This window comes from Nicotiana sylvestris, chromosome 2, assembly GCF_000393655.2.
Source record: "Nicotiana sylvestris chromosome 2, ASM39365v2, whole genome shotgun sequence".
NCBI classification, from domain to species: Eukaryota; Viridiplantae; Streptophyta; class Magnoliopsida; order Solanales; family Solanaceae; genus Nicotiana; species Nicotiana sylvestris.
In genome coordinates this window covers 141673803-141689126 of record NC_091058.1, presented here as the reverse complement: position 1 = coordinate 141689126, position 15324 = coordinate 141673803, and the positions used below count along the sequence as shown (strand labels likewise).

At 39.5% G+C, this 15324-nt stretch overlaps 1 long non-coding RNA gene across 1 annotated transcript in view; it reads left to right on the top strand.

Moving 5' to 3' along the window:
• Positions 1-13936, top strand: part of LOC138886406 (uncharacterized) — a 28360-nt gene extending 14424 nt beyond the window's left edge. The window contains exons 2-3 of the long non-coding RNA XR_011405127.1: positions 3091-3153; positions 13830-13936. This is a non-coding gene — a long non-coding RNA (uncharacterized lncRNA). The remainder of the gene's footprint in view (positions 1-3090; positions 3154-13829) is intronic.
• Positions 13937-15324: the final 1388 nt, after the last annotated feature.

The window sequence follows — 15324 nt, the reverse complement described above, 5'->3', positions numbered from 1 at the left end:
TCCTAAATCTCATGCAAAGGTTCTGTGGGCTCTTGCTTGAAAGCCAATATCTCGTCACGCAATGCCGCCATATGCCCCGGTGAGAAATATTTAGCAATGAACGTATCCACCAACTCATCCCAAGTTGAGATGGAATGGTTGGGAAGTCGCTCGAGCCAATCCAATGCCTTCCCTCTAAGTGAGAATGGGAAGAGTCTCAACCTAAGAGCATCCTCGGACACATTCGTCTGCTTGCTCCCCCAACATGTATCCACGAACCCATTGAGATATTTGTAAGCATTTTGATTTGTAGTGCCCACGAAGTACCCACGTTGCTCTAGTAAGGTCAACATCACATTAGTTATCTGAAAATTGCCCGCCCGGATTCGGGGTGGGACAACAACACTCGCATAGCCTTGGTTCGGAAGTACCCTGGGAGCCACTCTTGGAGGTGGCGGAGGAGGGTCTGGAACATTGTTATTATCATTCGCATTGTCCTGGTGGCCTCTACGTTATCCTTGCGATACACGAGGCACCTCATCATCTCCGACATCATCTACCTCCTCCCCCGCAATCACATTTCCAAGAGGGTCGTTAGCGTTGTTCGCTGCCATTTGGTACCTAAGTTGTGACACAAACAAGTAAGTAACAAAGATGGAAAGAAGAACAATACACAAAACTAACTAAATAGATAGCCAAAATCGTTAGCTCCCCAACAACGGTGCCAAAGAGTAATCACGGCCTACTCCGTACTACTATTGAGCAGCGAGAGAGGGTCGGAGCAGCTTTTACCTGATTTAGGGTCGGGATTGATTTCCACACAGAACTAGAATTTGGAAGCGAGTATCTATCTAGTTTAGGATTGCGTATGTGTTCCAAATTACACTTCTAATCATTTTTGGGGCTTTCGTTTTACTTCTACTATTATCAACTACAAATGGTAAATGCAACTAGATTAAGCTAAGAGTTAATCTAAAAAGGGTTGTTCAAATGGTTTAAACGGCATTAGGGTAATGATTTTCACCTAAGTGATTAATTAACGGGTAATTGAATCTAAGACACGATTGACATAATTGGGGAGTATGATATAACCGTTGCACGATATTACCCACTCTACACCTCTCGGTGGTTCGAGTGATTTTTCCCGAATTGACTTTTTCAAGACCAATTGGGTATGCAAATTTGCACAGGCAACTAAGGTTCAAGTTGGGTATTACTCTCTCGAGGTTTACCCCTTTAATTGGGGATATCAATCTCTTGAGTACGCCCCAATTCCTTGTTGGACCAGTTTCAGAGACTTAGGATCTCTTTCTCAAGAAGAGCCCTAGTCAACTAAACACAAACTAGTGTTTGCAACCACTAATTCAGTAATTAACCATGAAATTTTCCCAAATATCAAACACCCATAGTCAATCTAGACCTAAAATACAAGACCCATCAATTACCCACACTAGGGTTGAGCCACAACCCTAGCTTATGGGTCTAGCTACTTATATTAAAGAAGAAAAGCAAGAAATAGATGAAGAACAACTCATATTAATTAATCACTAAGATAAATAACAAGATTTAATGATGAAAGATAGATAAAATTGCCCAAAATGGCTAACAAAGTCGAACCCACGAGCGCAGCTATGTTACAAAACTATCTGATACCCTAAAAATGGGAAAAGAAGCTATTTATACTAAACTGAAAATTCTGGACAAAAATGCCCCTGTGGGGTTAGTGCAGACCGCACAAAATGGTGTGCAGCCGCACTAGGGCTCTGAACTTGAAAATACAGCTCTCTGAACTTGGGCAATGCGGACTGCACATAATGGATTGCGGACGCATAGGCTTCTAATGCGGTCCGCATAAAATGGACTGTGGACAACATAGGCTTCAATCCTTAAATCTAGCACCTCTCTGATCTTGGGTTCTGCGGACCGCACTAAATCGATTGCGGCCGCATTGCCTTCAGTGCGGACCGCACAAAACCTAGTGCGTCTGCATTGCATCTTTGCCTGGAAATCAACCTCTCTGAATCTCCTAGTGTGGACCGCACTGAATGGTGTGCGGCCGCACTGGGCCTGCTTTTCCTGAGCTTGTCTTGTCTTTGGCACTTGTGCAAGTTTCACTCCTTTTGAGCTGATCTTTGACATCTTGTCACTTTGTTGATCAAATCTGCAATCAAGCACAACTTGTGAGTCTTTTGGGACTATTTTGTACAAATTTCTAATCAAAACTTAAGCAAGAAGGAGCATAAAATGTATTAAAATCCCTAGTTATCATCCGTACGTAGCTAAAATTCATATTATGTCTGAGTAGATATAGGCTTTTCTATGCTATTACTTGAACTATTTGAACATAACTTGCTATTTTAATTTCTTGTATTAGTAAGAAAAATTTGGTTAAAGATTATGTTAAAAGTTATTACTTAGACCTTTGGCATATCTCTATTCTGCTCCTATAATCTATATGCAATGCTTCTATCAAGGTTTGATCCCTAGGGGTTGAGGCAGTAAATTAAAGTAGTTAAATGGACCAAGCCAGACAACAAACACAAGTTTACATTTTCATCAATATTTAGAGACTTTTTATCATTAATAATGTTCACTAAGGCATGTACCTCGTTTTCTTAAATAAAATTAAAATATTGAAATTGATATTAAAAACTACATTACGACTAAATTTCCCATGAAATATATATGGAATGCATCCATGGACCGGATCGTACGACCTCGGTAGTATATGTACATGATTATTATGGATCGGGCTGTACGACCTCGGCATAACTCGTGCGTGTTGTCACTAGGAGTCCAATTATAGTTAAAATATCTCCCATGACTTGAGAATTTATAAATACATGTTGACCCTTACTTGTTGAGATTATCATGTGATATTTTGGGGAATTTTAGTTGTTATTTTGGTAAAGGTCATTTAATTGTTTCCTCTTATTCCATTATTGATGTAGTATTTCATGCCTATTTAATATTCTTGTACATTATGTATATTTCCCACTAGTAAGTGTCGATGTCGACCCCTCGTCACTACTTCTTCGAGGTTAGACTAGATACTTACTGGGTAGATATTGTTTACGTACTCACGCTACACTTCTGCACATATTGTGCAAGTTCTGAGATAGGTACATCTGGAGTTCGTTCAGGCGCCCATCTGCACTACCCGGAGATCTAGTGGTAAGCTGCTTCTCATGCTCCATTCTGCAGCACCCTGAGCTTTCTTTTGTTATGTTTATCATTTCTGTTTATTTTGTTCATAAAGTAGTTTTAGGGAATTTTGTATATTCTACTAGATGCTCGTGCACTTGTGAAACCGGATTTTGCGAATTCTAATTGACACTCATGGTTTTGATTATTTAATTGACTATCTTATATTCACATTTATTTTGTGCTTTACATTACTACACTCACTTACTATTTATTTCCGTGTTAAATATAAAATCAAAGACTTTTAAAACATTAAAATGAGCAATTAAATGGGTATTTCACTGTTGGCTTGCCTAGCGGCGACGTTGGACGTCATTACGACCTATATTGGTAATTGGGTCATGACAACTTGGTATCAGATCACTAGGTTCACATAGATCTAACAAGTCATGAGTGGTCCTAATAGAGTCTTGCGAATCGGTGCGGAGACGTCTGTACTTATCTTCGAGAGGCTATAGGTATTAGGAAACTTCTCTTTCTTCATCTCATATCGTGCAGTTGATTGTTGTGTTAAGTATCTTTCTGTTATTCTCTTACATATGGTGAGAATGCGCGTGACAGGTGTACCCGGTGGTGGATGAGCTGCTTCCCCTATTACTAGAGGTCGAGGCAGATGCCGGGGGAAGGATCCAACTCCTACTAGAGGTCAAGGGCGTCTTAGAGTTTGTCCCATTGTACCACCAGTGGATCGAGTGGAGGATCCTATCATGGAGCAGCAGGGTAAGGTGCCTGCAGCTGAGCCGGCCCCGACCGATTTCATGTCCGCGCTGGGATATCAGGAGGTCATGGGCCATATACTGCAATTCATGGACTCCATGATGCAGGTTGGTTTATATCCAGCAGACCCAGCCACATCTTAGGTGGGAGGGGGAGCACAAACCCTTACCGCTCATACTCTAGGGCATGTTGCTACCATATATCAAACCCCAGGTTCATTACATGTAGGCGTAGCCTAGCCAGTTGCAGCGGCTGTACTAGAGCCTAGGCCAGATGCGACCGTCGAGCCGCATAAGCTATTTGATAGATGGACCAGACCACATCCTCCTACCTTTGGCAGTGAGTGACATGAGGACCCCCAGGATTTTATTGACCGTTACAGAGACAAACTGCACAACATAAGAGTATTAGAGTCCAACGAAGTAGACTTCACCATATTTCAGTTGGAGGGTAGGGCTCGTAGATGGTGGTAGTCCTATCTTCTTAGCAGACTAATGGGTTCTCCTCACTTGACATGGAATTAGTTCAGACGTCACTTTATTGAGAAATATATTCCACCCTCTTAGAGGGAAGAGCTACGAGGTCAATTCAGGCGGCTCTAGTAGGGCCAGATGTCTGTGACCAATTATGAGGTGAGATTCTCTGAGTTGTCCCACCATGCACTTATGATACTCCCCACCGATGCAAAGAGAGTGTAGAGGTATATCGGGCTTGTATTATGGTACTCAGGTTACTATAGCCTGAGAGGTGGAGATGGGAACTCCTTACGAGCAGGTTGTGGAGATAGCTCGATGGATTGAGGATATCCACAACCAAGGTCGATTGTATACGATGGGGGAGAAAAGGCCTCAGCATTCTATAGGATTCAGCGGCAGCTTGCCTAGAGGCAGAGGTCAATTCGTAAAGGGTCAGTCCAGCAGACTCACTTATTCAACACCCCTATTTTCTTGGGGTGCACTAGTGCGGCCCTATTTCATTGATATTCCAAAGAGCTCCTACCATCCACCGGCTATTCAGGGTTCTTTGAATTGGTATTCAGGTCCTTAAGGTCAGACTCAAGGTCAGTCATCTTCCGTACCGAGAGGTTGATATGAGTGGGGGCAGTTTGGTCACATGAAGAGATCTTGCATCAGCTTCCGGTTCAAGGCTGTGCAGCAGGGCCATCAGCTCATAATTACTGCATTAGCTGCTACACCAACCGTCCAGCCTACCAAAGGTAGAGGGCAGGTGGGTAGGGGTCACCCTAGAGGTGGAGGCCAGTCGGGTGGCGCTCTAGATAGGTTCTATGACTTTCCAGCCAGACCAGATGTAGTAGCCTCAGATGCCATGATCAGAGGTATTATTTCTGTCTGCTGTAGGGATGCTTCAGCAATATTTGATCCAAGGTCTACAAATTCATAAGTTTCTTCTTTATTTGCTCATTATCTAGATGTCTCTCGTGAGTCCTTGGGTGCTCCCGTATATGTGTCTATGCTAGTGGCCGATTCTATTGTTCTGGATTGTGTTTATTGGTCCTTTATTGTGACTTTTTGTGGTTATGAGACCAGGGCGAATCTTTTATTGCTGACATGACCAACTTTGAGGTCATCTCGGGCATGAACTGGTTGGCTTTGTATCATGTCGTCCTCGATTGTCATGCCAAAATGTTACCTTGGCGATGCTAGAGTTACCTAGATTGGAATGGAGGGGTTCATCTATCAATGCATCTTTTTGGGTTATCAATTTATTGAAGGCTTGACACATAGTGGAGAAGATTTGTTTGGCTTATCTGGCTTATGTTCGAGATACTATTGCAAAGACTCCCACGATTGATTCAGAACCCGTGGTACGGGAGTTTTCCGATGTGTTTCCTTCTAATTTACCAGGTATGCCACTAGATTGTGATATCAATTTCAGCATTGATTTGACACCAGGTACCCAGCCTATCTCTATTCCACCGTACCGCATGGCTCCAAAAGAGTTGAAAGAGTTAAAGGAACAACTTGAGGAGTTGCTAGTGAAGGGGTTCATCAAGCCGATTGTGTCGCCTTGGGGGTGCATCAGTGTTGTTTGTGAAAAAGAAGGATGGGTATATGCGGATGTGCATTAATTACCACCAGTTAAATAAAGTTACCATTAAGAACAAGTACCCGTTATCACGTGTTGATGATTTGTTTGACCAGTTGCAGGATGTCAGGGTGTTCTCTAAGAATGAATTGAGATCGGGGTATCATCACCAGAAGATTTGTTCTTCGAATGTTCCGAAGACGGCTTTTCGGACTAGATATGGCCACTACGATTTCCTAGTGATGTCTTTCGCGTTGACCAATGCTCCGATGACGTTTATGGATTTGATGATCTGAGTGTTCAGGCCATATATTGACCCATTTCTCATTGTCTTCATTGAGACATATTGATCTACTCATGTAGTATGGATGAGCATGAGCAATATTTGAGAGTTGTGCTTCAGACCTTACGGGAACATAAGCTATATGCAAAGTTTTTCAAGTGCGAGTTATGGCTGGATTCTTTTAGCATTCTTGGGACATGTTGTATCAGGTGAGGGTATTAAGGTGGATCTCGAGAAGATTGAGTCAGTCTGGAGTTGGCCTCGTCCTACCACAGCGATTGAGATCAGGAGTTTCTTGGGGTTATCCGGTTATTATCGTCGGTTCATGGAAGGTTTCTCATTTATTGTAGCACCTTTGACTAGATTAACCCAGAAGGGTGCTCCGTTCCAATGGTCCGATGATTGTGAGGCGAGCTTTCAAAAGCTCAAGACTACATTGACTACAACATTGGTATTAGTGTTGCCTTCTAGTTTAGGAATGTACATTGTGTATTGCGACGCTTCATGCGTTGGCCTAGGTTGTGTACTGATCCAGGATGGGCGAGTAATCGCATATGCTTCAGTTCAGTTGAAGCCCTACAACAAGAATTACCTCGTACATGATTTGAAGTTGGCCGCGATAGTTCATTCTCTCAAGATCTGGAGGGATTATCTTTATGGGGGTGTCCTATGAGGTTTACATCGATCATTGTAGCTTACAACATTTGTCTAAGTAAAGAGATCTTAATTTGAGGCAGCGTAAGTGGCATGAGTTACTGAAGGACTGTGATATTACCATCCTTAACCATCCGGGCATGCGAATGTGGTAGCGGATTCCTTGAGCAAAAATGCCGTGAGTATGGGTAGTTTGGCATTTATTTCAGTAGAGGAGAGGCCATTGGCTTTGGCCATTTACTCCTTAGCTAATAGACTTTTGAGGTTGGATATTTCAAATCCAAGTTGAGTTCCTGCATGTGTTGTGGCTCAGTCTTTATTATTTGAGCGGATCAAGGCTCGTCAGTACGATGATTCGCACTTGCTGGTTGTTAGAGATAAGGTACTATAGGGTGGTGCCAAGGAGGTTACTATCGGCGAGGATGGTGTTCTGCGATCCTTGGGTCGCCTATGTGTTCCAAATGTTGATGGCTTGAGGGAGAAAATTCTAGAGGAGGCACATAATTCTCGGTATTCTATTCACTGAGCTGCTACTAAGATGTATCGCGGCTTGACGCAACATTATTGGTGGTGGCGGATGAAGAAGGACATAGTTGAGTATGTGGCGAGGTGTCTAAATTGCCAACAGGTTAAGTATGAGCACCAGATGCCAAGAGGCCTACTCCATCAGATTGTTATACCAGAGTGGAAATGGGAGCAAATCACTATGGACTTTGTAGTTGGGTTGCCGAGGATGTTGAGGATGTTTGATGTCGTTTGCGTCATTATCGATAGGCAGACTAAGTCGGCACACTTTATTCACATCGTGACCACGTACTCTTTCGAGAGATTGGCCTAGATTAACATTCCGGAGATCGTCCGGTTGCATGGTGTGCCTAATTTTATTATTTTAGATAGGGGCCCTCAGTTCACTTCGCATTTCTGGAGAGCAGTGCAGAGTGAGTAGGGCACCCGGGTAAAGCTCAATACGTCCTTTCATCCGCAGAATGGCGGGCAGTCAGAGCAGACAGTTCAGATTTTGGAGGATATGCTTAGAGTGTGTTTGATTGACTTTGGAGAGCAGTGGGATCGATTCTTGACTTTAGCCGATTTTTCTTATAACAACAGTTATTAGTCCAGCATCGAGATGGCTCCATTTGAGGCTTTATATGGTCGGCGATGTAGTTCAACCATCGGATGGTTTGAGCCCAGCGCGGCTAGGTTATATGGAACTAATTTAGTAGAGGATGCCTTGGAGAAGGCAAAGTTGATTCAGTAGCGGCTTCGCACAGTACATTCCATACAAAAGAGTTACGCGGATTAGAAGGTGCGTGATTTATCATTTATGGTGGGCGAGAAGGTTCTCTTGAAAGTCTCGCTGATGAAGGGTATCATGAGGTTTGGAAGAAGGGTAAGCTGAGCCCAAGGTTTATTATCCAATTCGAGGTGTTGAGGTAAGTTGGGGAGGTTTGTTATAAGCTTTCTTTGCCTCCAAGTCTATTGGGAGTTCATCCGATCTTTCATGTGTCTATGCTTCGGAGGTACCATGCTGACAGGTCGTATGCGTTAGATTACAACATGGTTCAGCTAGATGAGATCTTGGGTTATGAGGAGAAGCCAGTTGCTATTGTTGACAGGCAGGTTCGCCAGTTGAGGTCCAAGAAATTTTCTGCAGTGAAGGCCCAATGGAGGGGTTAACGAGTCGAGGAAGCGACTTGGGTGGCCTAAAAGGACATGAGAAACATATATCCACACTTATTCAACACTCCATGTATAATTCTAGACCCGCTTGAGGACGAACGTTTGTTTAAGAGGTGGAGAATGTAACGACCCAATTGTTTTGCTTTCTAGTCCTCGTTCCCCTAATTAAGACTCCCCGTATGTACTTTTATTGTTTTATGACTTAAGGGGATGGTTGTTTGGATTTGGAAGGGGCCGGGTTGAAGTCAGAACACTTAGTTCCTTAATAGTGGCCTAAGATGACCAAGTTTGACTCGAGTTAACATTTTGAATAAATGACCTTAGAACCAGCATTTGAGGGTTCCAATAGTTCAACTGATGATTTTGGACTTGGGCATGTATTCGGATCGGGTTTCGGGTGATCTGGGAGTGTTTCGGCAGTTAATATCGAAAGTTGGTTCATTGAAGGTTTTCTAGTTCTTTAAATTTGGTTTGGAGTAGACTTTTGTGTTATCGAGTCCTGTTTGGTATTTCAATCCTGGAAATAGTTCTGTATGGTGATTTATGACTTGTACACAAAATTTTATATCATTCCGAGTAGTCTAAGTATGATTCGACACGTTCAGAGCTTGTTGAGATGTTTGAAGTTCATAAGCTAATTCAATTTGGTTTTGAGGTGCGATTCTTAGTTCCACTATTTTTTCAAGTGTTTTGAGGGTTCGATCTGGTCCGTACTATGGTTATGGATAGTTGGTGCATTTGGACAGGGTCCCGGGGGGCTCGCGTGTATTTTGGACTGCCCGAAGCTAAGTCCAAAACCGCTGGCGTGCTGGTTTTGGTTCCTTCTTTGCAAATGCGTAAGGATCCTCGTGTTTGCAATGAAGGATTTGGGAAATGGATGCTTTTGCTCTTTGTATTCGCGAAGAAAGGGTTGCATTCGCGGAGGCGTGGAACCAATGGCCTTCGTGTTCGCGATTGACTCATCGCGTTCGCGTAGAAGACATGGGCCTAGGCCTGGGCAACTCAGTTGCATTTCGCGTTTGCGAGTGGAGGCACACGTTCGCGATGAGAAGGCGACACGGTGCATCGCGTTCGCGACTGCCTTCTCGCGATCGTGAAAAAGACTTTTCCTGGGTTTATGAGTTTTGCCTTCATGTTTGTGAGGGCTTGTTCGTGATCACGAAGAAGGCTCATCTGGGCAGTGACTTAATAAAATCGGGAATTTGGCCATTTTGTTCATTTCTCTCATTTGTTGGCTGATTCTAGAGCTTCTTGGAGAGGGGTTTTCACCTAGCTATTGAAGGTAAGTAATTTTTATACAATGTGAGTTAAATACATAGATTATGGGTAGATTTTAACATGTAAAATGTGAAAATTTTAGGAGATTATTAAAAAATTTAGATTTTGATTAAAATGAGATTAGATCACGAATATTATTACGGAATTGGGTAAAAATTATATATCTGTGTTCGTAAGGTTGTTTGTAACAATTATTTACAAAAAATTTCAGAATTCGGGCACGTGGGCTCGAGGGTGAATTTTAGGAACCTTCCAAATTGGGTTGGGGTACTCACTCTAAGTTAAATTATGAACTTTTGAACAATTATTGATTAGTTTGTACAATCCTTGGCTAGTTTCGGATTGTTTGGAACTGACTTGAGGCTTTTAGAGTGATTCGTGGACCGAAAAGAGGACTTGGGAATGAAGTAAGTCTCTTGCTTAACCTTGTAAGAGAGAATTAACCCCATAGGTGTTTAAATTTTTATTTAATACAAATTGCGGGTGCTACATACGCACGAAGTGACGAGAGTCCGTGCGTAGCTAAAATTCATGTTATGTCTAGGTAGACATAGGCCTTTGTTATGCTATTACTTGCACTATTTGAACTCAACTTGCTAGTTTAATTGCTTGTATTAATTAGAAAATTTGGTTAAAGACTATGTTTAATGGAAATGGAGCGTCATTACTTAGAGATTTGGCGGAAAGTTTAATTATTGATGGAAATTTATATTATTTTATTGGCTTACTTTGGATTTTTTTTGGAGCAAAACAGGATATTTTATATTAGTATTATGGCGGAATTAAAATATTGCAAATATTGTTTGTGTCACATTGGACACATTAATTCCCCAGTGATGCTAATGCATTACAAGCATCAGTAGTTAGATGCTTTACAAAAACATATTGTTCCTTCTTGTCGTTGATTACATAGGATTCAACACAAAAAAGGGATTGCACAAAATATTTTTTTGTCCTTGTTTGCTCTTCATACATCTTTGCTAGTTGATGGGCCAATTAATTTCCTTGCCGGAACACGTGCCTGAGAATCACTTCCTTCTCTTGGTGGATTAACAACCTGCATGTGTTAATAATATTATTATACATTTGATTGCCTTGGTGAATGGATTGTATTACCTCAGTGGAGTCTGATTCCACTTCCAGCGGGAACAAATTCCATTCTTGAGCAATTTATAGTCCTTCCAGTAGAGCCATTAGTTCTGCTTCCAATGAGCCATTTGTATGAGTGCATTTTGTAAATCCTACTATCCAATTCCCATTGGAGTTCCTGAATACGCATCCTAGGCCGCTCTTGTGGTTTACTTTATAGCTAGCATCAATATTTAATTTATACCAATCTTTTTAGGGTTTAAACCATTTTATGTTGATTGTTATTTTGTTTTGAGAGGGTAGTGATGATTCCCGGTTAGCAGCTTGTATTCTATGGATCTTTGCATGGTGAATTCAATATTTATTGGGTTGGAAATATTGTTTTAATTATTATTATTTCTATTAACCCAAATGTTCCATAGAAGGAAAGGGAAAAGACCATTCCAGTTGATACAACTATGGTGTAAATCGATATTAAAATCTCTTACTTTAGCAAGCCAATTTGTTTGTGTTAGATTACAATATTTTGATCATCCCACGTTATTCCAATAGGCACTAGTTGCTTTGCAATCAAAGAAAATGTGCTCAATAGATTCTTCTTTTGTCTTTCATATTGGACACATGGGGTCTATGTTGATCCCTATATATGCTAGGTATGCTCTACATGGAAGTCTATTGTGAAGGCATTGCCATAAGAAGAAGTGAATTTTTTTTTTGGACAATTTAATTTCCAAATCCAATCGAAATCTATATCACTATCTTTAGGTGATTCAATTAATTCATAACAAGATTTTATAGTGAAAACACCCTTTGTATTTCTTGACCAAATGGGTGTGTCACATCGCGCACCCCTAGTACGAATATTAACCTTATAAATATTTTCTTTAATATCCTCAGGTATTTCTATTGATAAATTATCGAGGTTCCAATCGTGATTACTATATATGTCTTTAATTTTTAGAGAAAGATCATCGAAAGAGAGAGGACCCTCTACTGTGCTTTTAAGATTTTTAATGTTAGGAATCCAGCTTGTATGCCAAATATCCATGTTGAAATTCAGATGGGGTGACCAAATGATACCTCTATTGCAATATTCCCAACCTTTCAAAATGCTCTTCCAGACAAACAAGTGGTAATTTTTGGCTTTGCTAGTACCATAGGAGATGATAATTAAATTTGCCCACATAATAGTTGTATTAGTGAGCAATCTCCATGCTAAGCTTTTTAGGGTGGTGAGATTTTTTGCACTGACATTTTTTATACCCAGCCCCCTATTGGGCTTATATTGGCAAACTGTAGACCATTTAATTAAATGAAGTTTTTTCTTCTCCGTAGTAGAACCCCATATAAAGTTTCTTTGGATCTTGTCTATGTTCTTTAAGTTTTTTTTTAGTAGTAAGGTGTATTGCATGTAGTGATTCGGAATTGAATTTAGGCATGCTTGAGCTAGGGTGGTTCTTCCAGCTATATTGATAAACTTTGTTTTCCAGTTTGCCAATCTAGCCCTCATCCTGTATATGATGAAATGGTAATCTTTAGGTCTTGGGTTACTTTCTAAAATTAGAAATCCTATATAAGTTCCAAAGGAGTTACCTTTTTTAAGACCCAAGGTGTTTGTGATGTCCTTAACACTGTTGGATGACAATTGTTAGAGAAGATAATTTTTGACTTGGTAATAGTAATACTTCGACCTGATAAGTTACAAAAATTATTTAAACTATTTTTTATGGCTTGATAAGATTTATCATTAGCCTTAGCCATCAAAGTTAGATCGTATGTGAAAAATAAGTGAGAGAATTTTTGACTATTCCATCCTATAGTAATAGGATCCCAATTGGTATATATGGGTAAACAGAAATACAAACAACCAAAACAACACTAGCAACCCCATTAACATAAACCTCATTAATCAAAAAGCGACTGAATTAATTCTTCTTACTGAATTTTTTTGTCCCTCTAAAGAAAATTTCCTTCCAAGTAAAATGACATAAACCTCGTAAGGGCTGGTTTAAATTAAATATTGATGCTAGCTTCAAAGACAGCTATCAAAAGAGTGACCTGGGAGGTGTATTCCATAATACAAAAGGAAGTTGGGTGGTTGGTTTTAAAAAATCTACATACGCAAATGGATCATTAGAAGCAGAAATTAAGGCACTTTTTGAAGGGCAAGCACTTTGATTAAAATAAAATAAAATTCAAGATTAAGCTCGAAGGCTCTTTTATTAACTGTTGAAAAGTAGAATCAGAGGATTTATAGAGATTGTACACTCATATTGTTTGAAATATAATACTACGATTGTTGCAATATTTTTGATCTTGATTTTATTTTTCTCGATGCAAATTTATTGTCTACAAGTTAACAATCGATAAAAAAGGGAACACCGATATAAAATTCGCCGAAAGACATTAATGACAGTTCCACACGCAACTTAAAACATTCTTTTAATACATAATTCGTAATCTGAAAAATTTCTATATTCTTATGGTTCGGGCCGAACGCCTCGGCAACACACACACACACACACACACATATATGGATCGTTCCGTATGACCTCGGCATAACTCGTGTATGTTGTCACTAGGAGCCCGATTATACTTGACATATCTCTCATGACTTGAGACTTTATAAATACATGTTGGCCCTTACTTGTTGAGATTTGCATGTGATATTTGGGGACTTTTACTTGTTATTTTGTTAAAGGTCATTCAATTGTTGCCACTTATTCCATTATTGATGTTGTATTTCATGCCTATTTAATATTCTTGTACGTTATATATATTGTCTATTAGTAAGTATCGATGTTGACCCCTCGTCACTACTTCTTCGAGCTTAGACTAAATACTTACTGGGTACACGTTGTTTACATACTCACGCTACACTTCTGCACATATTGTGCAGGTTCTGAAACAGGTACATTTGAAGTTCGTCCGGGCGCGCTTTCGCACTACTCGGAGGCCTAGTGGTGAGCTACTTCTCATGCTCCGTTCTTCAGCACCGGGAGCCTTCTCTTGTTATGTTTATCATTTATGTCTATTCTGTTCAGACAGTAATTTTAGGAAGTTTTGTATATTCTACTGGATGCTCGTACAATTGTGACACTGGGTTTTGGGAATTTTAGTAGAGACTTATGATTTTGATTATTTAATTCACTATCTTACTTTCTCATTTACTTTATGCTTTACATTACTAGCTCACTTACTATTCATTTCCTTATTAAATAAAAAATCAAAGACTTTTAAAACATTAAAATGAGATATTAAATAAGTAGTTCACTATTGGCTTGCCTATAGAAGCGATGTTGGGCGTCATCACGATCTATAGTTAAAATTGGATCGTGATAACTGGTTTTACTGGTGTTTGTCTTTCCTCCGCAATCGCATACATAATACTTCTCCTTTCTTTTCTTAAAACGTTTTTCGTTGCTCTCTCCCTTCACATAATTTTTAATTAATTGGGCACTTTCTAATTGAGTTGCTTGAAGAAGAGTTTGACACATCATAGTAGTCATTAAATACCATATGCTATCTTTTGAATTAAATAACATGTTCTTTAATTTTCACACGGGCTATGGCTTGGGCTCATGCCGTTAGGCACCCATCTTATTACTCCCCTACATTTGCAGTAAACACAAAGGGATTACTAATAGAAAATTTACCTAGCTATATTATAATAGAAATTTATATATCATCTTTGTTTAGGTTTCTTATTAATTACTTTGCATATATATCTATATTTACAAGTTATATGCAAAACCATAAAACAAAGAAGAAAATTCAAAATCCCTTAGTTTTAGTATATCAGTTACACATACACCCATCCCTATTTTCAATAACCCCCATACATTTAAGATTATGTTCCTTTTCCAAAAAAATTCTAAAATATTTTCTCCCTTTCTTAATAATCACTCAAAATCTCTCTTATTTCTTTATACTCCCCTCCCTCCCCAAATCGTCAATTCTTTTCCTTTTTCAAAGGTTTTCAAACTTAATTTCTCTCTTTCTTACTGATAACCCAAAATCTCTCTTTATTATTGATACATTGCAGACGAAATTCAGAATATTGATCTAAAATTCTTGTTTTCTTTTTTTATTTTGTCTCTCTTTCACGATTTACTCTGCATTAACAAATGTCTTCACTAACAATAAGAATCATTATATGACTTGTTTTTATAGAAATTTTCCCAAATTGCTATATTTTCACTAAAATCTTACGGGTTTGAACTGCGATTTGCAGTTGCACTCTCTTCACTGATAGGTAAAAAATCTGAATTATATGATAACTGTATCATATTTGTTTTAGAATTGTATCGCAACTATATCAAAATTGTATGTGACTTGTATATGATACATCAATACCCAAAGCAATACTAATACAATTATAATACGATTATATT